The sequence below is a fragment of the Lontra canadensis genome, unplaced genomic scaffold, assembly GCF_010015895.1.
Source record: "Lontra canadensis isolate GAN:19392208 unplaced genomic scaffold, GSC_riverotter_1.0 scaffold2, whole genome shotgun sequence".
Lineage (NCBI taxonomy): Eukaryota > Metazoa > Chordata > Mammalia > Carnivora > Mustelidae > Lontra > Lontra canadensis.
Genome location: NW_022630996.1, coordinates 44,035,026 through 44,061,355, shown reverse-complemented (window position 1 = coordinate 44,061,355; position 26,330 = coordinate 44,035,026). Strand labels below are relative to the sequence as shown.

The 26,330-nt window shown below is 36.6% G+C and overlaps 1 pseudogene; it reads right to left on the bottom strand.

Moving 5' to 3' along the window:
* Positions 1-215: 215 nt before the first annotated feature.
* LOC116878677 lies at positions 216-13,302 on the bottom strand (annotated as a pseudogene).
* Between the last annotated feature and the right edge of the window lie 13,028 nt (positions 13,303-26,330).

Below are 26,330 nucleotides of genomic sequence, written 5' to 3'. Positions count from 1 at the left end.
GGACCACATTTAAAAACAGTGTTCTGGGAGAAAGAAGTCTCAGTTTTACCAGACACATTTTTATTTATTTCCTGCTCATTTTCTTAAAAGGAATTTTAGTTTCTGAATTGAATGTGTATAGATTAAAATGAAGACATTAAAATTTTTTTTTCATGTCTCTCACTGCCTTTGATCAGGTCTTTATTCAAAATTAGCTGCCCATAATGATTTGACATTTATGGAGTAAGCAAATTAAAGTTTATGCAGCAGGCTTCTTTTCTTCTTTGGTGGTTTCTTTTTTCTTCTGTAGGCTTCTTCTCAGCTACTGGTTTCTTGGTAGCTGCAGCCTCTTTTCCCATCAAATGTTTCTTCTGCTTCTGGACATGAACAGCCTTCTTTCCTTTCTTTGCTCCCACAGCTTCTTACCTGGATCCCCCTTCTCATCTGATTCAGCTTCTTATCTGTCTGAAACTTATGATTCTTGGCCAGGTGAATAATGGTGTTCTAGTGCATGGCCTTTCACGTGGGTTTAGCGTTAACATGATTGTCAGGTTTTTCAGTGGATTCTTCTTTAGGACTCTACAACGACTCTTCTTGAATGGTGCTCCGAGGGCTTTTTGGATCTCTGGGCTTTTCAAAGTTCTGCTAACGTCTGCATTAAGCATCTTGTGCATGGGAAGTTGTAGTTACTCTTGAGGGAGGCAGCCTTATGCCCAGTGCCATACAGATTGTCTAACTTGAGGAAAGCTCTTTTAGCCCAAACTCAGAAAATTCCCACATGCCCACTAGGAGCAGCTCCAAAATGTCTGGCTTGATTTTATTAAGTAGATTAATTCCAGGGATGTGTCTGAAGGCCCTGTTGATACCATTGCCTACATTATAGACGATGCACAGTCCCCTTTGCTGAGTATGAAGACTTTCTCATTTTGCCCTTGCCAGTTCTCATTTACAGAGAGGCATAGAACTTTTTGATATTATTCCAGGCTTTAAGTTCTCCTCTTCTCTCCCCTTCCCCTTCCCTTCCCTTCTTCCTTTCTCTCTCTCTCTCTTTCTTTCTTCCTCCCTCCTTTCCTTCCTTCTTTTCCTCCCTCTTTTCTTCCCTCCCTCCCTCCCTACTTTTCTTCCCTCCCTCCCTCTTTCCCTTCCACCCTCCCTCCATTCTTCCCTTTCTCTCTCCCTCCCTTCCTTCCTTGTAGTTTAACAAAAACTTATTTCTCATTCCTATAAAGTCCATCACAGGACTGTGGGATTCTATAGAACAGCTGCTCTCCATGTAGGGGACTCAGCATTCCAAACTGAGTTTCTGATCCCTTTTTCTGTATGGGCTTCCATGACCAGGGCAGGAAAAACACCAAAGTCTTGCACCAACAAATAAAGGCTTCAGCCCAGCAGGTTTTTAATTTCTTAAGAAGCAAAACAGCCTCCTTGGTCTTCTTCTTCTTTGTCTTTTTTTTTTTTTTTTTGAGACTTATTTATTTTAGAGAGAGAAAAAGAATGAGCGTGAGCACACATGTGTGGAGAGTGGAAGGGGCAGAGGAATAGGGAGAGAGAGAGAATCTTAAGCAGACTCCCTGCTGAGTGTGGAGCCCAACATGGGGCCCCATCCCACAATCCTGAGATCATGACTTGAGCTGAAATCAAGAGTCGGATGCTCAACCGAGACACCCAGACATCCCTTCCTTAGTCTTCTTGTAGCCTTCAACTTTATCTTCAACCATCAAAGGAAGTTCAGAAACTTCCTCAGTATGATGACCTTTAGACACAACCTATGCTGGTAAGGCTGAGGCAGCCAGGCCAGAGCAGATGATCTATTGCCTGTGTTGTGTTCACTCTGCAGTGCTAATGGCTCCAGGTTTTGGTTGGTGCAAATGTGCAGCCGCCACAACGCATATTTCCCAAAACACCCTGGCCAGAACACTGAATCCTACTGCCTCGAACTCTAGGAATTCAAGCCATGGTTCTGCCAGTAAAGACTCAGCCCTGGTTTGATGACTGGCTAATTCACTGATATCATAGGGCTATATGTTGTTTTGCATAAGTTGGAGAACAAAGTTCACAATATCAGGTCATATGGGAGCCGTGAACCCAGCAGGCAAAGTAACATATTTGCCAGATGACTCCCCATTTTTGAGTACATTGATATCAATGGACAAGCATATGGGGCGGAGAAGAGAGGACCATGCTGCTTTCAGTCCTGCGGCTCCTTTAGGAAAAAAAAGAAAACAAAAATGTTTTAGGATATCTATTATATTTATGAAGAAGTAGTCTATTTCTTAGTTCTGAGTGGATTGAAGAAATAGCAAACAAAGAGACTGACAGATTAGAATATATAAAAATAAACATAATGAAAATGGTAAAGGACCGTAGCTGATGAGAAAAACTTGCCTGAGTTTAGGAGATAGTGGGTTAATAGTTATAACACACAAAGTAATTATTCACATTTATAAGAAAATTATTAAGATTACAGTAGATGAATACAGAAATATGTGAAAAATTTTCAAAAATAAAAGTGCAAATTAACCTCTGGATTATATTTTTATGCTTAGTAAAGCAGCAAAATATTGAAATGGCTAGGTCCCATGGTTGTGGTTAAATTGGTGTTGGTTTTCATTTATGAAAGCAGTGTGAAGTTGGTATAAAGTAGTTTGATGATGTCTCATGAGCCATAAAAATGATTTTCTCCTTTGATCCCAGTGGTATCAGTCTTAAAAAATTTGTCTTTGAAACATGTTTTAACAGAAACAAAAATAAGCATTTGTAGATATTAAATTGGAAGTTGAATAAATGTGGAACAAGTGACTCCTTTAATAATTCATTGTCAATATCCATAGACTGTTACACAAGCATGAATTATGAAGACATACATTATGCTCATTTACACAAGGAAACGCTACCTAAAAATGTGTTTGTGCTATAAATAACAGTGATGGAACATTTTAAAAATCTTTTATTTTTTTCAACATTTTATTATGAAAATTTCCCAAATTTTCATAATAAAATGTTTTATTTGTTCCCAAATAAAAGAATTTTCTAACAAATATCCATAAATTATCACTTAAATTCTCCCACTAACATATTGTTATACTTTGCCATAATATTTTAAAATTTAATTTCCATGAAAAATTTAAAACTTCCTTCAGTTATCAAGAATGATAGTTTCTTGAGATGCTTATTTTTGATTAACAGAGGCATAGCATAACTTCTAAATTTCCATGAAAAGGTTTAGAACAGTTTTCTGTAAGTTTGTGTATGGCCACCAGGTGTAGCTCTGGACTCACAACATCCTGAAATAAGCATCTGCAAGGAAGGGTTTTAGGGAAAGTAACTTCCAAATGCAAACTAGACTTGTTTATCAGGTAAGGGTACAGTAAATCTCTTTTTCATTAAGATCTTAAGTAATTTAGGTTATATATTTATTTTATTGTTCATAAAGTCTTTGCCACAATTTCTTTTGCCTGGAACCTGACTTTCTGACTCCTCGGCATTTAGGTCAAAAACTTTTGGGTTATGCTGCAAGTATGTTTATATTATCACCTTTTAAAAATGATTATTTAAGAAGGTTAAAATTAGTTATGGAAATGGAAACGTTCTTTTTTTTTTTGCAATGAAAACTCATCACAACTCTTATTTTTCTTTCATGTGATTTATGTTTTTATCTCTTCAAATATAAACTCCATGAAGTTTGGGACTATACCTAGCACAGTGACAGGAATTCACTGAATATTTTTAAAATAAATATACATAAAGAATGATCGAAACATTTTTCTGAATGCTGTTTTATAGGAATTAGTATATCTATTCTTTAAGAAGCATGATTGTTCCGTTTTTATTTTCTTTTTGTAAAGGATAAAAAGATTAGCTTTAAATATTCTTCATAGTTTAAAAGTGGCTCCTAGATAAAAATATTTTCCTGTTTTTAATGGAAAAAAGAATATTGTTATTTTTAAAAGATAGTAGAGCCTATGTTGAAGTCCATTTTAACTAAAAATACTCTGCTTTTTCTTCCACTTAAAGGAATCCTCAATTTCTCTCTATGTTAGAATCATCAACTATCAATTTGTTTCTACATACTAGAGAATAAAATCATTGAGGCAAGAATCTAATAGCATAGTCAAATAAATTAAACTATCTACTGGAATAACCAGGGGGAAGGATATTTCAATTTAAAGTCTTTTTTTTTTTTTTTAAGGAGAGAATATTTTATAAGCTGTCTACAAAATATAGTTCTTTTTTTTTTTTTTTTCCATAAAGGGAAGCTTTTCAGAATAAAAGGTGTTGGGAGAATTTTAGTGTAAGTAGAGATGTCTTTCTCAAAGAATTTAATGTTATAATTTGGAATTTTTGACAGTAAGGTGGAAAGATTCATGGAGAATAAACACTACACTTGTTTTTAGAAGGATTTTTGTTTTACAGAAAGAAGGGATATTTCTAAGAAATAGGATCACAAAATTACTTAGCTCAAGAATTAAAGTATTGACAAACTTTATGCTTATCTCTATTCTGCTTTTACTTGTTTTCTTACAGTTGTACTTGACAAGGAAGAGTCATTTTATATACATATAGCCTAAAGGGCTGTAACTTTGAAGATCTTTACTGTTCTTCATTTCCTTGAAAGGTAAGTAATGTCTATATTGCATACCTGTCTTGCATACCTTCTTTCCCTTCTTTGTCTTCTCTCTACTTTTTCCTCTCTTTTCTCCTCACACTTTTTTTTTTTAAACCATTACTAGTTTGTTTAGAGAAAGATTAGTTACTGCTGAGGGAATTTTACAACAGATATTTGGGTAGTATAAAGTATTTCTTGAACAACTTTATACTAAGGTACAGACTTAGATCATTATCATCATGTTTTTGTAACTGTCTAAAAATATTATACAGATTAATATTTTTTTAAAGATTTTATTTATTTGAGAGAGAGTGAGAGAGAGCATGAGAGGGGAGAAGGTTAGAGGGAGAAGCAGACTCCCTGTGGAGCTGGGAGCCCGATGTGGGACTTGATCCTGGAACTCTGGCATCATGACCTGAGCTGAAGGCAGTCGCTTAACCAACTGAGCCATCCAGGTGCTCTGGATTAATATTTTAACATTTATTTGCTTTTACTTGAACATCATGATTCATTCTTCTCTAACATCAGCTCCACTTATGATAATCAGCTGATAACTACAAATTACAATTGCTATGACAAAATGTATATGAAAAATGCCAGTGTAATTTTGATCATCACTATTGTACTTGCCTGAATCATGGGTTGCATCATCTTCTGCAATCTGATTTATAATTCAGTAGCTTTTATTTCTACTATATCTTTTCAGTCCCCACATAAGCTTCAGTCATAGCAGATAAATATGTGATTACAATTTGCTATAGTTGGAAAACCTGGATAATTTCTTTTGGATATTTTGTCATAGCGATTGTAAACTTATAGTTGTTAGGGGTTGTTAAAAGCTCTTCTTGAGTCTCCTGGGCCTTGATTTGCCTTCAGCTCAAATAATCCATATGCCAAAGCAGCACATTCTGGGATGGCCTGCCTGAACCCCATCAATATAATTAAGTAAACCTTCAGGCTCTGATATAATAATTGATTTTAAAATAGCCTTTGGTTGTTGGTTTGATCTGCTGCTTTCAAATTTTACCTCCTTTTGCGTTGAAAATTTATGCAGTGTGGAAATGTTATTTTGTTTCATAATGAAAGCCTGTGTGCAATCAATTACCACAGTGTATAAGGTGGGGTGGGTGCTAGGCATTATGTCTACATTATCTCATTTAATCCTCATGATGAAAGTATAAATAATACTCTTTTACAGAGGAGGAAGGAAAGTGAGGCATAAAAGGCTAGGTTCTTGGCAAAGATCACATTTATCATTGTTGAACTTATGCGTGGGGCACCAAGATAGATGCTGAAAACACTAAGAGGTATGAATCTTTATTCTAGAAAGTCTTCAGTATGGTTGTTGAGACAAGGCATTATCTGTGAAAAAAAGAAAAGAGATAAGAATTGTTTTGTTAAGTACCATTAACTTACAGTAGTATCTCCTAGGAGAAGTAAATCAGTCTTGGGGTCAGCAAAGCTGCCTGAGACTCTATTCTTGAGACCAAAATGAAGGCATCTCCACTAATTTTGCATGAGTCTGTTTACTGCCTTTACATTCCTTTTTTTTTTTTTTTAATATTTTATTTATTTATTTGACAGACAGAGATCACAAGTAGGCAGAGAGAGCGGGGGAAGCAGGCTCCCGCTGAGCAGAGAACCCCATGTGGGGCTTGATTCCAGGACCCTGAGATCATGACCTGAGCCAAAGGCAGAGTCTTAACCCACTGAGCCACCCAGGTGCCCCTACTGCCCTTACATTCTTGAGAGTTAAAATCGATTTCCCCTTATTTTCTTGAAATGAAATGGAAGCATAACTTCTTTGTGGGAAGTAAAATGTTCTTATGTAACAAGCTGTACGTTATTTCACTACTTTGGTAAACTAGAAGCTTGTTAGTTTCAGGTGCAGAGATTTTCTTGAATGGCTGGCAGAAGGATTCACTATATATGTAAAGAAATAAATTTTAATTTCTGTGCAAGTTTAATTTTTAATCAAATTACTTTTTTGTAGGAGATATGCTCCTTTTGATAAAAACAGTTTGTAACTGAAGTTCATTTTTCAGGCTAAAGCCATTGCCAGGGACCATCTATGTAGAACAAATAAATAATGTAATATGGAATACAAAACTCTTAGTTCAAGTTTGAGTAAGAGATTAAAGTGAGTTTATTAACTCTCACACCGGTTTGGGGGAAATGTCTCACAATTTTAGGGAAATCTGGCACAGGCTAAATAGTTTTTGCTTTCATTCTTTATTATCAGTGTTTGAGAGAAAGGGAACAGAAGGATCACATGTAGAGAGACTAGAAAGAAGTGTTATCTACCTCAGTGCTCCCAAACTTTTTGTGTTCTTTAAACACTTTTGAAGAGTAGAAATTAGAGTAGTCCATTTGAGGGATTAGAAGATGACTGTCTTTTTTTTTCTTAAAAAATTTTAGGAAATAGAAAATGTGTCTCATAGTTATTGAATTCTTCACTGTTACTGTTTAATACTGTTGACTCTTTTGACTATGTTCTCCTGCATATGCAGAGGTATTCAGTTTTTAATGTTCTACTAAATCGGGAAGATTTTTTGGGGGACTGACCAGATGCTCCATCATGTGTCTTATTTATTGATTGATTGGACTTGTGTAAGAACTGTATTAAATTAATTAATTAAATTAACATACAATGTATTATTTGTTTCAGAGGTACAGGTCTGTGATTCATCAGTCTTACACAATTCATCATGTGTCTTATAACTAATTTATGGCAAGTTGTATCTTCTCTGTATCTAATCCTTCACATAGCCTATAAGTCTAATACACATGTATCAGTGTATATCTTTATATTCTTATTTGTAACAAAAATAAATTTTGTATGTGTGAAGGGTTTGTGGTACAAGATAAGCCTACATAGCAAAGGGTGAGAGACCAACTGGGGCTGGGATGGAAAAGACAACTGGCCTCTAGGAATAAAAAATTGGGAACTTTGAAGATTGTGGCAGTCTAGAAGTTGAGAATCAACTCCTAGGTAGAAAACTTTTGACAGTTTTAGGATTCTGGTTGAATTGACAAAGGAAAATTTGATAATTTATGTATTGCCTTTTTAAAAATTAATGAGAGGTATTAAACTATACCTTAGATTTTTTGTTGCTTCTTAAAGTTATGTTTTTTCATAATGTTTATTTTTTATTACTAAATGTAGAATAGAAATAAGAAGAAATAGAAAGGGCACCTGGGTAGCTCAGTCAGTTAAGTGTTTGACTCTTGATTTCTGCATGGGTCATGATCTTAGGGTCTTGGGATTAAGCCCTGCATTGGGCTCTAGGCATGGAGCCTGCTTGAGATTCTCACTCCCTGTGCTTGAGTGCTCTCTATCTCTCAAAAATAAAAATAAGTGGAAATAAAACACCACATTTCAACCACTTAAAAATAATTTTTAAAATTTTAGTGTTTTCCATTCCATTTTTTCTGCAGAGGTTAAAAAATGTGTTATTTTAATGTTACACATAGAATCATAACTTTTTCATATTATTATAGTTTGCATAAACCTTTAAAAGTGGCTTTAGAAAGTATTCTTTTAAGTAAATATATCATAGGTCACTTAATTTCATGATTTTTTTTCAGTTCATTCTGGGAGGTAGGAGGAGATAGGGTTAAGTTAGGTGAACTGTAATTAGAAGGTAGAACAGAAGTCTAATACTAAAATATTAAGTTAATGATTAAAATTACCCGAATTAGAAGAAACTTAAAGATCAAGGTCCAGGACAGATTAATAAAAACTATAATGCTACCTTCTGGCTCCATGGCCAATTGTTCAGTAGATCATGGCATTCTTTTCCATGAAACTAGGCTTTCTTGCCATCACAGACTAGAGATTTAAGATACTCATTTTCTAGGTGAAAGCCAAAGATCTGAAGTTAGAGACTGTAACAACCAGGTCTAATTTGTCAAAGAGAAAATACAAAAGATCCAGGAACAAGGAGTAAAAAGAGACAAGTAGCATCAGAAATCAGAACATAGGAATTTGAACTGCGGGTAAAAGTAATTTTCTTAATGATGGTCTTGTACTTATTTGCAACATGTATTTTTCCTAAACGTATTCAAGAAGTCTGCATTATGGTACAATGTTAAAGGGAAAATAATAAGGTTGTATGTTAGAATAATAGTAATTTTTTTTCTTTTTCTTGTTTCTAAATTTTCTATAGTATGATTATATTTACTGTTATAATTAAAGTAACTTAAAAAGTATTCAAATAATTTAAAGACTATCAATTATCACAATGAATTCTAACCAAAAATTTCTTTGTAGATAATGTGTGTTTCAGATATATCTGAATTAGCGCTGGACTTGGGGTCATAGGAATTGGGTTTTAGGCCAAACTGCTCCATTACTATGTATGCTTTTGATGCCAGTTTGAATGTGTATTTTCCTCCCACACCATCAAACAGTTCTCTGACACCAGCAGAGTGTCCTACAATTCAACTCATTTCTGATACTGTCTTTCAAGAGATGGTGTCAGATTCCACAGGTTAATGGCTCAGTTCCACAAACTCCCTCCACTTCAGATGCCAGTCATAAGGCCAGGTTGTTGCCTTGCTTCTGACCAGTGGGCTATATATTAGAGGTCCTCAAGTTCCCTTTCTTAGGTTTGATTGATTTGTTCAGGAACTCAGGAAACTAGTTTCCTTAATAGGTCACCTGTTCACTGTAAAAGGATATAATTGAGGAAGAGCTATAGGAAAGAGATGCATGGGATGAGGTGTGTGGGAAAGTATGTGGCCATGGAGCTTCCATGCTCTCTCCAAGTATACCACTCTCCTCAAATCTCCACATGTTCACCAACCCAGAAGCTCTCCATACCCAATCCCTAGGTATGATTGATAAATTATTGGCCATTGACTATCAATTCAACCTCTAGTTCCTCTTCCCTCCTGGGAGGTCAGGGTGGGTGGGATTGAAAGTTCTAACTATGGTTCACCTGGCTTTTTAAAATTCACGATGTTAACATAAACTCTGGTGTGTTTGAAAGAGTTTTGTTAGGATATCAAATCCCTGTTATGGTTCTTATTACTTCAGAGAATTCAAGGGTTTTAGGAACTCTGTGACAAAAACAGGGACAAAGACCAAATGTATGTAATTCTTATTGTAAATGACAATATTACACTATGCAAGACATTTTTTTCTATCTGGATTTCTACTTTCTCTTCTATAAAATTGAGATAAAATGGTATCTACCTCTTGGGCCTATTGAAGAGATTATGATAATATCTTTGAAAGTGCTCGGTAATGTGCTTCACAGATGTAAGCTATTGTGGAAGTTTTAGGATGATATAAAGCTAAAGCAAGTTCTTTCAAGTTTTGAAAAATGTTTAAAAATAAAAAGTGAAAGTTAAATAAATGTTATAATCAAGGAAGAAAGACTTTTTCTCATCCCCCACCAGTATTTGTTTGTTTGTTTGTTTTTTAAGGGATTTTGTTTATTTATTTGCGACAGAGAGAGAACAAGCAGGGGGTAGGGACAGAGGAAGAGGGAGTTATTGCTAGCCTGGATCTCCTGAAGCATGATGGCTCCTAGGGGCATGTCATTCAAGGAGGTACTTGGGTGGGGCACAGGCAGTGTTAAAAAATTTTCAGTGAAAAAAATTTTTTTGCATTGAGCCTAAGGCCCTAGCCTGCAGGCTAGAGTAAGCATATCCTTAGGAGAACTCAGGGCAGAGCACACTGCTAACAGGTTAGATAGCAAATGTCTGCACAGCACTGCCTCCTGTAGGTGGTTGTGTTTATGCTGAAGGGCAGGAGAGGAAAATGGTGCCTGCCAGCTTCTTTGTTCTCAGACAAGTCCCCCCACACCCTCTGAAATACTTATAAAAAGATATTCCTCCTGTTTGCCCAGGCATCATGCAAACTGTCAATTCTACATTGCCTCTCTGTGGGCTCTTGTCTCTGTAAGGATGGGGACTGAGCTATTCCTCATGCTTGTCTACTGCTGAGTCAGCAGACTTTAAAGCTCCAGGCTCTGAGTCCTGCTAATTATACAAATTCATGGAATTCATTCCCTCTGGTTTTCAAGAACAGACAATGTGTTTTTTTTAAAATCCCTTTGTGGGTTCCCTGGTGCTTTTCCCTCTTTGCACCTGCAGTCCTATTCTTCCTATGGGTAGCTCCCAACCATTGTTTCTACCCTTCATAACTTTTTCCAATGTGGCTTCTTCTCTACATTTAGTTGTGGTTTGTTCTGATAGTCTTCTAGTGGCTTTCCAGTTTATTGAGTTGGATGGGAGTGATATATAGTTCTAAAAATGGATTAGAGTGAGTTTAGGGTCTTCCTACTCCACCATCTTTCTGGCACCTCCAGGTGTATCTATTCTGGGTCCTTTGATTAGGGCATTTAGACCATTTATATTTACACTTGATCTTAGCCAAAAGGCCGAGAAGCGATAGACCATTTATATTTAAAGTAATTATTGATGGTTATGTACTTTTGTTACTGGTTTTATGATTGTTTTGTAGGTCTTCTCTGTTCCTTCTTTTGTACTTTTTCCTGGTGATTGATGACTCTGTGTGTGTGTTATGCTTGGGTTTCTTTCTATTTATTTCTTATGTATCTTTTGTAGGTTTTTGGTTTGTGGTTACCATGAGGTTCATATATAGCATCCTGAGTATATAGCACCCTATATTAAGTTGATGGTCACTCAAGTTTGAACACATTTTAAAATAATTTCTCTTTCACTCCCCTCTCTGCATTTTATATGTATATTGTCATATTTTAAACTTTTTATTTATAATTTTCTTACTTCTAATTATGGCCTTTCTTTTCTACTTAAAGAAGTCCCTTTAACATTTCTTATAAGGCTGGTTTAGTGGTGATGAATTCCTTTAACTTGTTTGTCTGGGAAACTATCTCTCTTTCAAATCTGGGTACAATATTCTTGGTTGTAGGTTTTTTTCCCTTTCAGTTCTTTGAATATGTAAGATCACTCCCTTTTTACCTGCAAAGTTTCTGTTGAAAAAATCAGGTTATAGCCTGTGGAGCTTCCTTTATATGTAACTATTTGCTTCTTTTTGGCTGCTTTTAAATTTCTTTTTATCTTTAATTTTTACCATTGTAACTATTATGTATGTTTATTTAGATCTCCTTGGGTTCATCTTCTTTGGGTCTCTCTGTGCTTTCTGGACCAGGATGTCTATTTCCTTCTCCAGGTTAGGAAAATTTTCAGCTATTCTTTCTTTGCTTTCTTTCTTCTTTCTTTCTTTCTTTCTTTCTTTCTTTCTTTCTTTCTTTCTTTCTTTCTTTCTTTCTTTTTCTCTTTCTTTCTTTCTTTCTTTCTCATTCCTTCTGTCCTTCCTTCCTTCCTCTCTCTCTCTTCCTTCCTTCCTTTTCTTTCCTTCTTTCACAGCTTTAATTTAGAATAGTTTTAGATTTACAGAGAAGTTATAAATATACTATTGAGGATTTCTAAATACCCTATTCCCAGTTTCTCCTATTATTAACATCTTATGTTACTATGGTATGTATATCACAACTAATGAACTAATATTGATACAGTATTTTTGTTTTATAAGATTTATTTATTTGTTTTAGAGAGAGAGCTCAAGTGGAGGGAGGAGCAGAGGGAGAGGGAGAGAGAATCTCAAGCAGACTCTGCAATGGACAGATCCTGATGGATCCCACGACTCTGAGATCATGACCGGAGTGGAAATCAGGTCAGATTCTTAACCAACTGAGCCATCCAGGTGCCCTTTTTCATAACTTTTAACTGTGCATTAAATATTAAAAATTGTGCTATATGGAGGAATAGTCTAGTTCGATTATTCTCAATCTTTAAAAAAAAAAGATTTTTTCAATGTAGTTGACATACAATGTTACATTAGTTTTGGGTGTATAACACATTGATTCAATATCTCTATAAATTAAGCTATGCCCACCACAAGTGTATCAGCTATTATTTTTTTCAAATAATTTTTCTGACCCTTTTACTCTCTCTTTTCCCAGAGCCCCTATAATGTGTTATTATGCTTGATGTTGTCCTAAAGGTCTGTTAACTTATCCTCATTTTTTTTTAAAGTCTTTTTTCTTTTTGTTGTTTAACTTGGGTGCTTTCCAGTACCTTGTCTTCTAGGTTGCTGATCTGTTCTTCTGCATCCTTTAATTTGCTGTTGATTCCCCCCAGTGTACTTTTTATTTCACTTATTGTATTTGTCAACTTTGATTGGTTCTTTTAATATTTCCTTTGTTGAAATTACCACTGAAATTATCCACTCTTCTCTGAAGTCTGGTGAGGGGCTTTATGAACAATACTTTGAACTCTTTACAGTAAGATTGCATATCCCCATTTTGTTTAGTCCCCCCCCCCCCCGCCCAATCAGGTTTTGTCTTATTCTTTCATTTGGAGCATATTCCTCTGTCCCCTCCTTGGGTTTGACTTTCTGCGCTTGTTTCTATGAATTAGGTGAAACAGCTGCCTTTCCCTTCTCTTGAAGGAGTGGTCTCTTGAAGCTCCCTCTCTTGAAGGAGTGGTCTTGTATAGGAATGTCCCCATATAGACTTTGTGTGCCTGGTGGCTCTGGCTGGCTGGCCAGAGCTGGGGTGGGTGTGGGCTGAAGTACTCTGTGGAGGTGATGTCTTGGTGGGATGGGTGGACTCAAGTGGGTCAGCTGCGGGTGTTGTGGGATACTTTTGCACCTGGGCTGCCTTGATGAGATTGACTTTACTGTAGTGGGTGTAGGATGGGGATTTCCTGGTATACACCATGTTGGGGCACCCTTGGTGAACAGCTAAAGCTGGGGTGGGCATTAGTAGGTGAGGGACACCTTGGAGTGACTACTGGACCTAATGTGGAATAGGCATCTGGGGCTCACTGAGGCCAGCTGGAGCACAGCGACCATGTTCTTATCTGTACTATCAAAGTGGAAGGGGAATGTAAACCATGGTGTTGCCAGCAGCTATGACTGATCCTGAAGACAATTCCAACATTTCCCCACCATTTGGTGAATACTCTAGGGTTAGTAGATGGGTTTCTTTTACTTAAAGTCTAGGTACCCTATAAATGGTTTTTAATGTTGTGCCCTAGGTCAGGTGAATCTGTGTTTGGCCTCTCGGTGTGATCCTTTCGTACCGCAGTTCCTAGTATTTCTGGTACAGTTCCTGATGTTACTATGTTTCTGTCTCTCCTGATGTGTACTCATTGTCCTATGGCAGATGTTCACTCAGCCCTCAATTCTTCTTCAGGAGGAATTATTGTATATGTAGGTGTAGCTTTAGTACATCCATGGAAGGGGCTAATTTCAGGGGTCTTCCTATGCCACCACTTGGACCAGGCTCTTCATTGAAATTTTTAGTAGGTCTTTATGTATTAGAGAAATTTTCCCTTTGTTTATGATAGTTGGTAATGTTTTATAGTAAGTGCAACAAAAAGGCTGTTTTGTGCCCTCAAAGTTACTTACACATCCCAGGACTTGGGTATCTCTTACAATCTATGGTGTTCTTCTCCCCACCCTACCCAAGTATTGATTTAACATCTCTCAGACGTTGCAGCAACAGGTAAGATTATTTCCTCATTGTAGGTAAATGTATTGTGACCACAGCATTATACAAAGCTGATGTCTTATTTGCATTGAATTGAGAGGGGAAGGCAGGGAATGATCTTAACTCATCACATCCCTACCCTCTCCACCAATCTGTGTTGTAATACTACTTAGAATTGCAAAATGGATATCTGTGCAGTAGGAAATAACCATTGGACTTTCATAGACCATCAGTCTTTTCTAGACTCTAGCTTTTAGAGGGCGTAGAAGTATTTCATAATTGATTTCTGATAGTGATAACTTCACAAACATTGAGGGTGAAAGCCAACTCATAATGTCAAAGTCTATTTTATGAATATTCTTTCTTCAGAATTCTTGTCACCCTTGAACCATTCTTTTTAAAATGATATCTTTTTTCTTCTATTCTCTCTGTCTTGTCTTCCCTTCCCTTCCCTTTCCCTCCCTCCTCCTCCCTTCCCCTCCCTTCCGTTCCCTTTCTCTCTCTCCTCTCTCTCCTCCCTTTTTCTTCCTCTGTATCTGCCTATCTCTATCTCTACTGAAGACTAGGGAGAAATGATAAAATTCAAACAGAGTATTTGTTATGGAAGAAAAATTTACACATTTTAAAGACAGTGTTAAAAAGCAACAACATGTGGAATATTTTGTTTCTTGACCCTTTGAAAATTACTTCACTCATGAGGTTTCAGTAGCCTTGTTATGACAAACTGAAATACGAAACTACATTTAAAATATAAAGAGTATGGAGAAAAAGATAATTTGTCATATAGTAGGAAAGTCTAACTGCTTCTTTTAAACACCTTTACTTTTTATTTTTTTTACTTACAATATTTTTAACTTTTAATGTTTAATTATGAAAAATTTCAATCATGGAATAAAGTTGCATTTTATAGAAAACAACAATATACCCAACTCTAAATTTTGTAATTGTCATGTTACCATACTTGCTTTATCTATCCATCCATTTTGTTTTTTGATATATTTCAAAGTAATTGTTTAAAAATACTTTTGCTATGATTTCATGGGAGTGACTAGAGAATTTGTAGTCTATAATGTTAAATATCATTTTTTAATTTCTTCACATCCACTCCCTACCCTTTTGCTCTTTAATCTGTGTCATGGAAGTTAACCACATCAGTGGGCTTCCTTAACCTCTGGTTTTTGGTTAGGTACAGATTATGGAAAGTGCTGGTAGGAATCAGAGGAAGGGTAGAATATAAGGTTGGGTTATTTAATCTTCCAGTCTCCCTCCATTCATGATTGCTGGTAAGCAATTCTTTATTCTTCAGCCTGAAGGCCTTGATTGTTGTTTTTCTTTTTTTTTTTTAAAGTTTTTTTTTTAATTAATTATTTTTTTAACATATAATGTATTATTTGCCCCAGGGGTATGGGTCTATGAATCGTTAAGCTTACACATTTCATAGCACTCATGGTATCACATACCCTCCCCAATGTACATAACCCAATCACCCTCTCCATAACCCCTTTCCCCCAGCAACCCTCAGTTTGTTTTGTGAGATTAAGAATCTCTTATGGTTTGTCTCCCTCCCGATCCCATTCTGTTTCATTTTTTCCTTCCCTACCCCCCAAATCCCCACCCTGCCTCTCAAATTCCTCATATTGGAGAGATGGTATGATAATTCTTTCTCTGACTGACTTATTTCGCTCAGCATAATACCCTCTACTTCCATCCACATCATTGCAAATGGCAAGATTTCATTTCTTTTGATGGCTGCTTATTATTCAATTGTATATATATACCACATCTTCTTTAACCATTCATCTGTTGATGGACATCTAGGCTCTTTCCATAGTTTGGTTATTGTGGACATTGCTGCTATGAACATTTGGGTGCATGTGCCCCTTCAGATTCCCTACATTTGTATCTTTAGTGTAAATACCCAGTAGTGCAATTGCTGGGTCATAGGTAGCTCTATTTTCAACTTTTTGAAGAACCTTCATGCTGTTTTCCAAAGTGGCTGCACTAGATTGCATTCCTACTAGGAGTGTAGGAGGGTTCCCCTTTCTCCGCATCCTTCCCAATATCTGTCGTTTCCTGACTTGTTAATTTTAGCCATTCTGACTGGTGTGAAGTGGTATCTCTTTGTGGTTTTGATTTGTATTTCCCTGATACCAAGTGATGTGGAACACTTTTTCATGTGTCTGTTGGCCATCTGGATGCCTTGTCTTCTTTGCAAAAATGTCTGTTCATGTCCTTTGCCCATTTCTTGATTGAATTATTTGTTCTTTGGGTGTTGAGTTTGATAAGTTCTTTATAGATTTTGTATACTAGCCCTTTTTCTGATATGTCATTTGTGAATATCTTCTCCCATTCTGTCAGTTGTCTTTTGGTTTTGTTGACTATTTCCTTTGCTGTGCAAAAGCATTTGATCTTGATGAAGTCCCCAATAGTTCACTTTTGCCCTTGCTTCTCTTGCCTTTGGTGATGTTTCTAGGAGGAAATTGTTGCTGCTGAGGTCGAAGAGGTTGCTGCCTGTGTTCTCCTCAAGGATTTTGATGGATTCCTTTCTCACATTGAGGTCTTTCATCCATTTTGAATCTATTTTTGTAGAAATGGTCCAGTTTCATTCTTCTGCATGTGGCTGTCCAATTTTCCCAACACCATTTGTTGAAGAGGCCATCTTTATTCCATTGGACATTCCTTCCTGTTTTGTTGAAGATTAGTTGACCATAGAGTTGAGGGTCTATTTCTGGACTCTTTATTCTGTTCCACTGATGTATGTGTCTGTTTTTGAGCCAGTACCATACTGTGTTAATGATGACAGCTTTATAACAGAGCCTTGAAGTCCAGAATTGTGATGCCACCAACTTTGGCTTTCTTTTTCAAGATTCCTCTGGCTATTCAAGGTCTTTTCTGGTTCCATATAAATTTTAGGATTATTTGTTCCATCTCTTTGAAAAAATGGATGGTATTTTGATAGGGATTGCATTAAATGTGTAGATTGCTTTAGGTAGCATAGACATTTTCACAATATTTGTTCTTCTAATCCATGAGCATGGAGCATTTTTCCATTTTTTTTTTGTGTCTTCCTCAATTTCTTTCATGAGTACTTTATAGTTTTCTGAGTACAGATTCTTTGCTTCTTTGGTTAGGTTTATTCCTAGGTATCTTATGGTTTTGGGTGCAACTGTAAATGGAATTGACTCCTTAATTTCTCTTTCCTCTGCCTTGTTCTTGGTGTGTAGAAATGTAACAATTTCTGTGCATTGATTTTATATCCTGACACTTTACTGAATTCCTCTATGAGTTCTAGCAGTTTTGGAGTGGAGTCTTTTGGGTTTTCCACATAAAGTATCATATCATCTGCAGAGAGTGAGCGTTTGACTTCTTCTTTGCTGATTCGGATGCCTTTAATTAATTTCTTTTTGTTGTCTGATTGCTGAGGCTAGGACTTCTAGTACTATGTTGGATAGCAGTAATGATAGTGGACATCTCTGCCATGTTCCTGACCTTAGGGGAAAAGCTCTCAGTTTTTCCCCATTGAGAATGATATCCACTGTGGGTTTTTCATAGATGGCTTTGATGATATAGAGGTATGTACCCTCTATCCCTACACTTTGAAGAGTTTTGATCAAGAAAGGATGCAGTACTTTGTCAGATGCTTTTTCAGCCACTATTGAGAGTATCATATGGTTCTTGTTCTTTCTTTTATTAATGTATTGTATCATATTGCTTGATTTGTGGATGTTGAACCAACCTTGCAGCCTAGGATTAAACCCCACTTGGTTGTGGTCAATAATCCTTTTAATTGCTGTTCGATTCTATTGGCTAGTGTTTTGGTGAGAATTTTTGCATCTGTGTTCCTCAAGGATATTGGTTTGTAATTCTCCATTTTGATGGGGTCTTTGGTTTTGGGATCAAGGTAATGCTGGCCTCGTAAAATGAGTTTGGAAGTTTTCCTTCCATTTCTATTTTTTGGAGAAGTTTCAGGAGAATAGGTATTAATTCTTCTTTAAATGTTTGGTAGAATTTCCTTGGGAAGCCATCTGGCCCTGGGCTCTTGGGAAATTTTTGATGACCACTTCCATCTCCTTACTAGTCATAGGTCTGTTGAGGTTTTCTATTTCTTCCTGGTTCAGTTGTGGCAGTTTATACGTCTCTAGGAATGCATCCATTTCTTCCAGATTGTCAAATTTGCTGGTATATTGTTGCTCATAATATGTTCTTTTGATTGTTTGTATTTCTTTGGTGTTGGTTGTGATCTCTCCTCTTTCATTCATGATTTTATTAATTTGGGTTTTTCTCTTTTCTTTTTGATAAGTCTGGCCAGGGGTTTATCAATCTTATTAATTCTTTCCAAGAATGAACTCCTAGTTTCATTGATCTGTTCTACTATTCTTTTGGTTTCTATTTCATTGATTTCTGCTCTGATCCTTGTTATTTCTCTTCTTCTGCTGGGTTTAGGTTTTCTTTGCTGTTCTTTCTCCAGCTGCTTTAGGTGTAGGGTTATGTTGTATATTTGAGACCTTTCTTGTTTCTTGAGAAAGGTTTGTCTCAGTGTACACATTTCTCTCAGGACTGCCTTTGCTGTGTCCCACAGATTTTAAATACTTGTGTTTTCATTTTCATTTGTTTCCATGAATCTTTTAAAATTCTTTTTTCATTTCCTGGTTGACCCATTCATTCTTTAGTAGGATGCTCTTTACCCTCCATGTATTTGAGTTCTTTTCAACTTTCCTCTTGTGATTGAGTTCTAGCTTCAGAGCATTGTGGTCTGAAAACATGCATGGAATGATCCCAATCTTTTGGTACCTGTTGAGACCTGATTTGTGACCCAGAATTTGATCTATTCTGGAGAATGTTCCATGTACACTAGAGAAGAATGTGCTTTAGGATGGAATGTTCTGATTATATCTGTGATGTCCATCTGGTCTAGCGTGTCATTTAAGCCCTGTATTTCCTTGTTGGTCTCTTGCTTGGATGATCCGTCCATTTCAGTGGGGTGTGTGTGTGTGTGTGTGTGTGTGTGTCTTAAAGTCCCCTACTATTATTGTATTATTGTTGATGTGTATCTTTGATTTTGTTATTAATTGGTTTATATAGTTGGCTGCTCCCATGTTAGGGGCATAGATATTTAAAATTGTTAGATCGTCTTGTTGAACAGACTCTTTAAATATGATATAGTGTCCTTACTCATCTCTTATTATAGTCTTTGGCTTAAAATCTAATTGATCTGATATAAGGATTGCCACCCTAGCTTTTTTTTTGATGTCCATTAGCATGGTAAATTGTTTTCTACCCCCTCACTTTAAATCTGGAGGTGTCTTTGGGTCAAAATGAGTTTCTTGTAGGCAACATATTGATTTTTTTTTTTTAAATCCATTCTGATACCCTGTGTCTTTTGATTGGGACATTTAGCCCATTTACATTCAGGGTAACTATTGAGAGATATGAATTTAGTGCCATTGTATTGCCTGTAAGATGATTGTTACTGTATATTGTCTCTATTCCTTTCTGGTCTACTACTTTTAGGCCCTCTCTTTGCTGAGAGGACCCCTTTCAATATTTCCTGTATGACTGGTTTGGTGTTTGCAAATTCTTTTAATTTTTATTTGTCCTGGAAACTTTTTATCTCTCCTTCTATTTTCAACGACAGCCTAGCTGAATATAGTATTCTTGACTGCATATTTTTCTCATTTAGTGCTCTGAATACATCATGGCAGTCTTTTTTTGCCTGCTAGGTTTCTGTGGATAAGTTAATCTCATATTCCTACCATTGTATGTTACAGACTTCTTGTTCCAACCTGCTTTCAGGATTTTCTCTGTCACTAAGAATTTTAAGTTTTATTATTAGATGATGTGGTGTGGACATATTTTTATTGATTTTGAGGGGGGTTCTCTGCACCTCCTGGGTTTTGATGCTTGTTCCCTTTGCCATATTAGGGAAATTCTCTACTATAATTTGCTCTAATATACCTTCTGCCCCCCTCTCTCTTTCTTCTTCTGGAATCCCAATTATTCTAGTATTGTTTTGTCTATGGTATCACTTATCTCTTGAATTCTCCCCTCATGGTCTAGTTGTTGTTTGTCTCTCTTTTGCTCAGCTTCTTTATTCTCTGTCATTTGGTCTTCTTTGTCACTAATTCTCTCTTCTGCCTCATTTATCCTTGCAGAAAGAGCCTCCATTTTTTATTGCACCTCATTGATAGCTCTTTTGATTTCAATGTGGTTAGACTTTTGTTCTTTTATTTCTCCAGAAAGGGATTTTATTTCTCCAGAAGGGGTTTTTCTAGTCTTTTCCATGCCTTTTTTGAACCTATCTAGCACCTTGACAATCGTAATTCTGAACTCTAGTTCTGACATATTACCAATGTTCATATTAATTAGGTCTGTGACTGTTGGTACTACTTCTTGTTCTTTTTTTTTTGTGGCGAGTTTTTCTGCATTGTCATTTTATCCAGATAAGAATATATGAACAAGAGAATAAAATGCGAAAAGGGTGGAAAAGACCCCAGAAAAATGTATGCTAACCAAATCAGAAGAGACCCAAAACCAAGGGGAGAAGATAAGGGGAAAAAACAAATAAAAATTAAAAATTAAAAATTAAAAAAATATATATATATTAGACTGATGAATAGAACAGAGTCAACCACTTTATTTTGGGTGTATTCTGGTTTTTTTTGAAGATACTACCTCCCAAAATTTTAAAGAAGGAAATATATATATATATATATATATATATATATATATCTACACACGCACAAAAATAAGGGTAAACATGATAAAGGGATGGAATATGACTGTAAAGATGAAAATAAAAAAAATTCTAAAAAAGGAATTGATAAGATAAGTTGGTTGGAAAAAGAAAGGAAAAAAAAAAGAAAAAAAGAGGAGAGAATGTGCTTAGGGTTGAGACTAGAACAAAGCCCTGTGCTAGATTTAGGATATATTTTGATCTATTAGAAGAAGTTGTATTCCAAAATTTTAAAGAAAAAAACCTATATGTTTACAAAAAATAAGTTTAAATAAAATGAAGACGTAAAACATGACTATAACAATGAAGGTTTAAAAAGATTTTTTTTTTTAGAAAGGTATTGTTAAGATAAACTAGTTAAAAAACATTAAAAGAGGAAAGAGAAAAAGTTAGAAAAAAATAGAATAAGGAAAAAAATAAAATAAAAAAAAATTTAACTTTGCAAGACCAAAGGATCATGGGGAAAAAGCCATGAATCCTATGCATTGGTTTCCCCTAGTTCTGGAATTCCCACAGTTCTCATTGATCGGTGATCTTGATCTTGGCTGGATGTTCTTGCTGACTTTCTGGGGGAGGGGTCTGTTGCAGTGAGTCTCTAATGTCTTTGCCTGAGGTGGAATTGTGCTACCCTTGCCAAGGGCCAGGCTAAGTAATCTGCTCGGGTTCACTCTTGGGAGCTTTTGTTTCCTGAATGCTTTCCCTAGCACTTTGGAGGACAGGAATGAAAATGGTGGCCTCCCAATCTCTGGCCTGGAGGAGCTGAGAGCTTGGGGCCCCACTCCTTAGTGCACACTCAGAGAAAAGCAGTCAGTCACTTCTGTCTCATTGGTATCTAGCCATGCTCTGTGCTCACTCAGCCCATGACCAAGCATTTCTATCTCTGGTGCACAGCCCTGTTTGGAGTCTTCAAACCCAGCAGACTCCTGTAGCATGTTCCAGTACCACTTCTCCTGGAGGAGGAAGGAGGGGTTCTTTCTGGATCTGCCACTTTGGGGTCCCTGCTTGACTGTGACTTGGATCACGGTTTAAGATAACCCCAATCTGAAAGCTCACTCCTTTGCTCTGTCTCTGTAGTCGGCTTCCCTACTCTGATACATGAGACCTCTGCCATACTCAGACATCCCCGGTCTTTCTGTGACTCCGTGAGATCCAAGACCACTCTGTCCCCGTGAGGACTTCACCCCTGTTTAGCCTCTGGAACAATGTCCCTCAGAGGTGCAGACTTGTAAAAGTTCTGATTTTGTGCTCTGCTGCTCCAGCACTTGCTGGGAGCTGGCCCCTCCCCACACGGTCTATCTTCCCATCGCTTCAGATTCACTTCTCTGCATGTCCTACCTTTCAGAAAGTGGTCGATTTTCTGTTCCTAGAGTTGCTGCTCTTCTTCTGTTCAATCTCCTGTTGAGTTTGTAGGTGTTTGGAATGGTTTGATAACTATCTAGCTGAACTCCTGGGACCTGATGTCATTTCAGTCTGCTTCTCCTCCAACATCTTGGCTGACCCTTGACTATTGATTTGATTTCTTAATTAGTTCTTTAATTAAACTCTCTTCAAATTATCCTAAAATATCCTAACAGTTTCATCTGTTTCCTGCTGGGACCGTGACAAAGGGCCTTCAGAGGATTAAGAGCTTACTTTGGGTTGGGTACTGCAGAATGACTCTACAAAGTAGATTGTATTTTATATGGGTCTCTAAGAATAGGGTTAAGGTGGATAGAAGTGGGAAGTGTTTGGAAGAATGGAATGATAGGAACAATTTGCAATATGTAGAAGTGGTGAAAACCACTTTGATTAAAGTAAAAGGTTTGTGAAGGAAGATTATTAGTTGGAATCAGATTGTGCATGACCTTGAATGTGAGGCTAGGAAGCTGTTCTTTACCCTGTAATCTTTGAGGTACCATTTAAGAAGAGTAGCAACATGGGGGCACCTGGGTGGCTCAGTGGGTTAAAGCTTCTGCCTTCGGCTCAGGTCATGATCCCAGGGTCCTGGGATCGAGCCCCGCATCAGACTCTCTGCTCAGCGGGGAGACTGCTTCCTCCTCTCTCTCTACCTGCCTCTCTGCCTACTTGTGATTTCTGTCTGTCAAATAAATAAATAAATAAATCTAAAAGAAAAAAAAAAAGAAGAGTAGCAACATGGTCACATAAAGTATTTTCTGATCTTTAACCTGGTCTTGAATAGATTAGAGTGGAGATATTCTAGAAGTAGGGAAAAGACTCTAGAGGGAACAGTTGAGACTTGAGGTGATTAAGATCTAAATTATGATGATATCATGGAAATGAAAGGGAAGGAACCCATTCCAAAGCACAGAATGAGAGATCCTGGTGCCTGATTGTTGGAGAGGGAAGAATCAAAGAAGGCTCACTTAGGAAAACAGTGATACTGTGGAGAGAAACAATAAGATAATGTAAAAAAAAGTAAGATAATGAAGAAATGATTTTAAGGAGGCCATGGTCTCACCTTTAGGCCAGTTAAACATATATTGTTTGAACAATGGAATGGAATGGAAATGGAATGGAATGGAATGGAAATGACTAGCAGGCAGAGAGAAAGGCTGAACTTCAGTGTAGATAGAGAAATGAGAGCTGAAGGGCTGGTCCTGGGGGTCATCTACTTAGAAAAGGGAGGCAGAGAGAGAAACATTATTTATTGCGTGCTTACCATGTTCTAGACTCTAATCTATTAACTTACTCAGTAAAGTATATTTTACAGTCCCTTTATATAGATGAGGAGACTGGGGTCTCAGAGAAGTTAAATAAATTTGCTCTGGAACTAATTAGCAGAGCTTGGGCTTAAACTGAGGTCCAAATCTTCCACATCCAATATCTTTTTATCAGAGATAGAATTAAAGCTATGAGCATAGATAAAAGCTCTCAAAGACAGTGTAGAGCAAGAAGATTAGTAGACTAACAACAACCCATGGAGGGTTAGCCAGGACTCTTTTGGTTGCAAGCTAACAAACCAAATTGAAGTAGTTTGAACAACTAAGTAGGTTTTATTGGATTCTTAAACAACTGTGGGGAGGGCAAGAGGTCACAGAGAGATTAAGGGAGAGAATGATGGGAAAGAATTCTGGTTTACTGATTAGGATGTTGTCTTCATCTTTTGAGATTTGATGAACTCTCACTAGCAAAAAGGTTACACGCCAAACCTTAAAACTTTAGATGCAGTTGGGGTTTCATAGTCTCCAACTCAACTCTGGGTTTAAGGGCACACTTTATGTATTATGTCAACTTCACTAGGCCATGGTATCCAGATGTCTGATCAAACATTATTCTAGAGATTTCTGTGAAGGTATTTTAAGATAAGATTGACATATAATCAGTAGACTTTAAATAATGCAGATTACTCTGCAATATTTGTGGGCCTCACCTACTTAAGGTCTTAATTAAAAAAACAAAAACAAAAACAAAAACAGAACACTGACCATCCTCAGAAGAAGGAGAATTCTGTTAGCCAATTGCCTTCAAACTCAAACTGCAGCATCAAATCTTCCCTGAGTCACCAACTTGCCAGACTACCTTACAGATTTTGGATTTGCCAACCTCCATAATCATGTGAGCCAGTTCCTTAAAATCTCTCTCTCCTTCTGTATGTGTACACACACACACACACACACACACACACACACACACACATTTGTGTATATATATAAATATTTATTATTTCTATTTCTCTGAAAAACAATGACTAATATAGAAAGTATATGGGGAGACACGAAGATATCATTTGTAGGTTGGTCTTTTGAGAAGTTTAATAGTGAAAGGAAAGAGAAAAACAGACTTATCACAAAAGGGGAAATGTTATTTTTAGGAGTATGCTAAGGAAGAGAGAGATAAATACACTACACAAACTTGTAAGAATCTGATTAACTTTGGCATACACTTGTACTGATATGAAGGGAAGTGCTGGATTTGTTGAATAAGAGGCTGAGGAATCTCAATGTTGAAGGATCTTATCAACAGAGGAGGATGTGTGATCACTAGAAATGTCTATAAAGGATGAAAGGATGAGCAAACCATTACCTTAGGAAGTTTGGAAGTGGGCCAGATAGTAGGTCTGGGGAGTCATGGTGATGGCATATATTACTTGGGGTCTAGATCTGGCTACCATAACACAGACCAAAATCAGAATGATTTAAACAGGACAAAAGTTTGTTCTCTCTTATATAGCAGTCTCAACATAAATAGCTTAGGGGTGGCATGGCAGTTACGTGGTGTTAGAGACTCAACTCTTGCTGCTTAGCCATCCCTAGGTTAATCTTGTTCATTAGCACATTCAAAGATGGTTCACTACCCCCATGTCCCTGTCGGAGGAAGAAGGAGAAAAATAAAGGGAAGAGTATAACCTTTCCTTTTAAGAGGATGTTTCAGAAGTTGTACAATTAACCACCATTCACTGGGTCATACCTAGTTACAAGGGAAACGGAGATTGTGTTCTTTTCTTAGTAATTGTGTGCCCAGCTAAAACTGAGTAATCTATTAATAAAGAAAGTAGAAAAGAGTGGATGCAGGAGGATAACTGACAGTATTTCCCATGAGGTGGCAAACAGTAGCAGCAGTGATTTGATGAGGATGATATACAAAAATGACTTTTGTACAAAGAAATCAGATATACGTGACAACTACATGATTCCAAAATGGTGTGAAGAATGAGCATGAGACCAACTCCCTTCTCTCACCCTTTTACATTAAGTTAGATAACATGGAACCTCCATAGATAATGGAGTGAGAAATGATAGTATCTTCATGGATAACCAGGAAGGAAGTAGGAAAGATAGATGAATACTTATGAATGAGTACCAATAAGACATAAATCCCATTCTTCTCCCAAAAAAGTTTCCAAAGGGAATTTAAAAATTTGTGGTCATAATTTTAAGAGTGGTCATGAGAAAGTGACATAAATTATGTAAATCATAAAATATAAGTCATGGCACACGTATCAGAATGGTTACAATAAAAGAGACAATCACAAGTGTTAGCAGAGATGGTAGACAGAGAAACTAGAACCTTCATAGATTGCTGGTAGGTATGTTAAATGATGCAGCTGCCTTGGAAAATAATTTGGCAGTTTCTAAAAAGGTTCAAGAGAGTTATCATATGACCCCAAAGAGATAAAAACCCATATCCATATAAAAACTTGTACAGAATGTTCATGCCAACATTATTCATAATAGCTAAAAAGTAGAACACCCAAATGTCCATCAACTTATTAATGGGTAAATAATATGTGGTATATCCATATAATGAAATATAATTTGGTAATTTGTTTAAAAAAAGAAATAAATTACTGATACATGCTACAATATGGACTAAACTTGAAAACATACTAAGTGAAAGAACCAGGTACAAAAGACCACATATTGCATGATTCCATTAATGTTAAATATCTGGAATAGATGAATTCATAGAGACAGAAAATAGATTAGTGGTTGCCAGGGATGAAGTTGTGGGAAAATGGGGGGTGACAGATAATCCATATGGAGTTGTTTTTTTTTTTGAATGATGAGAATGTTCTAAAATG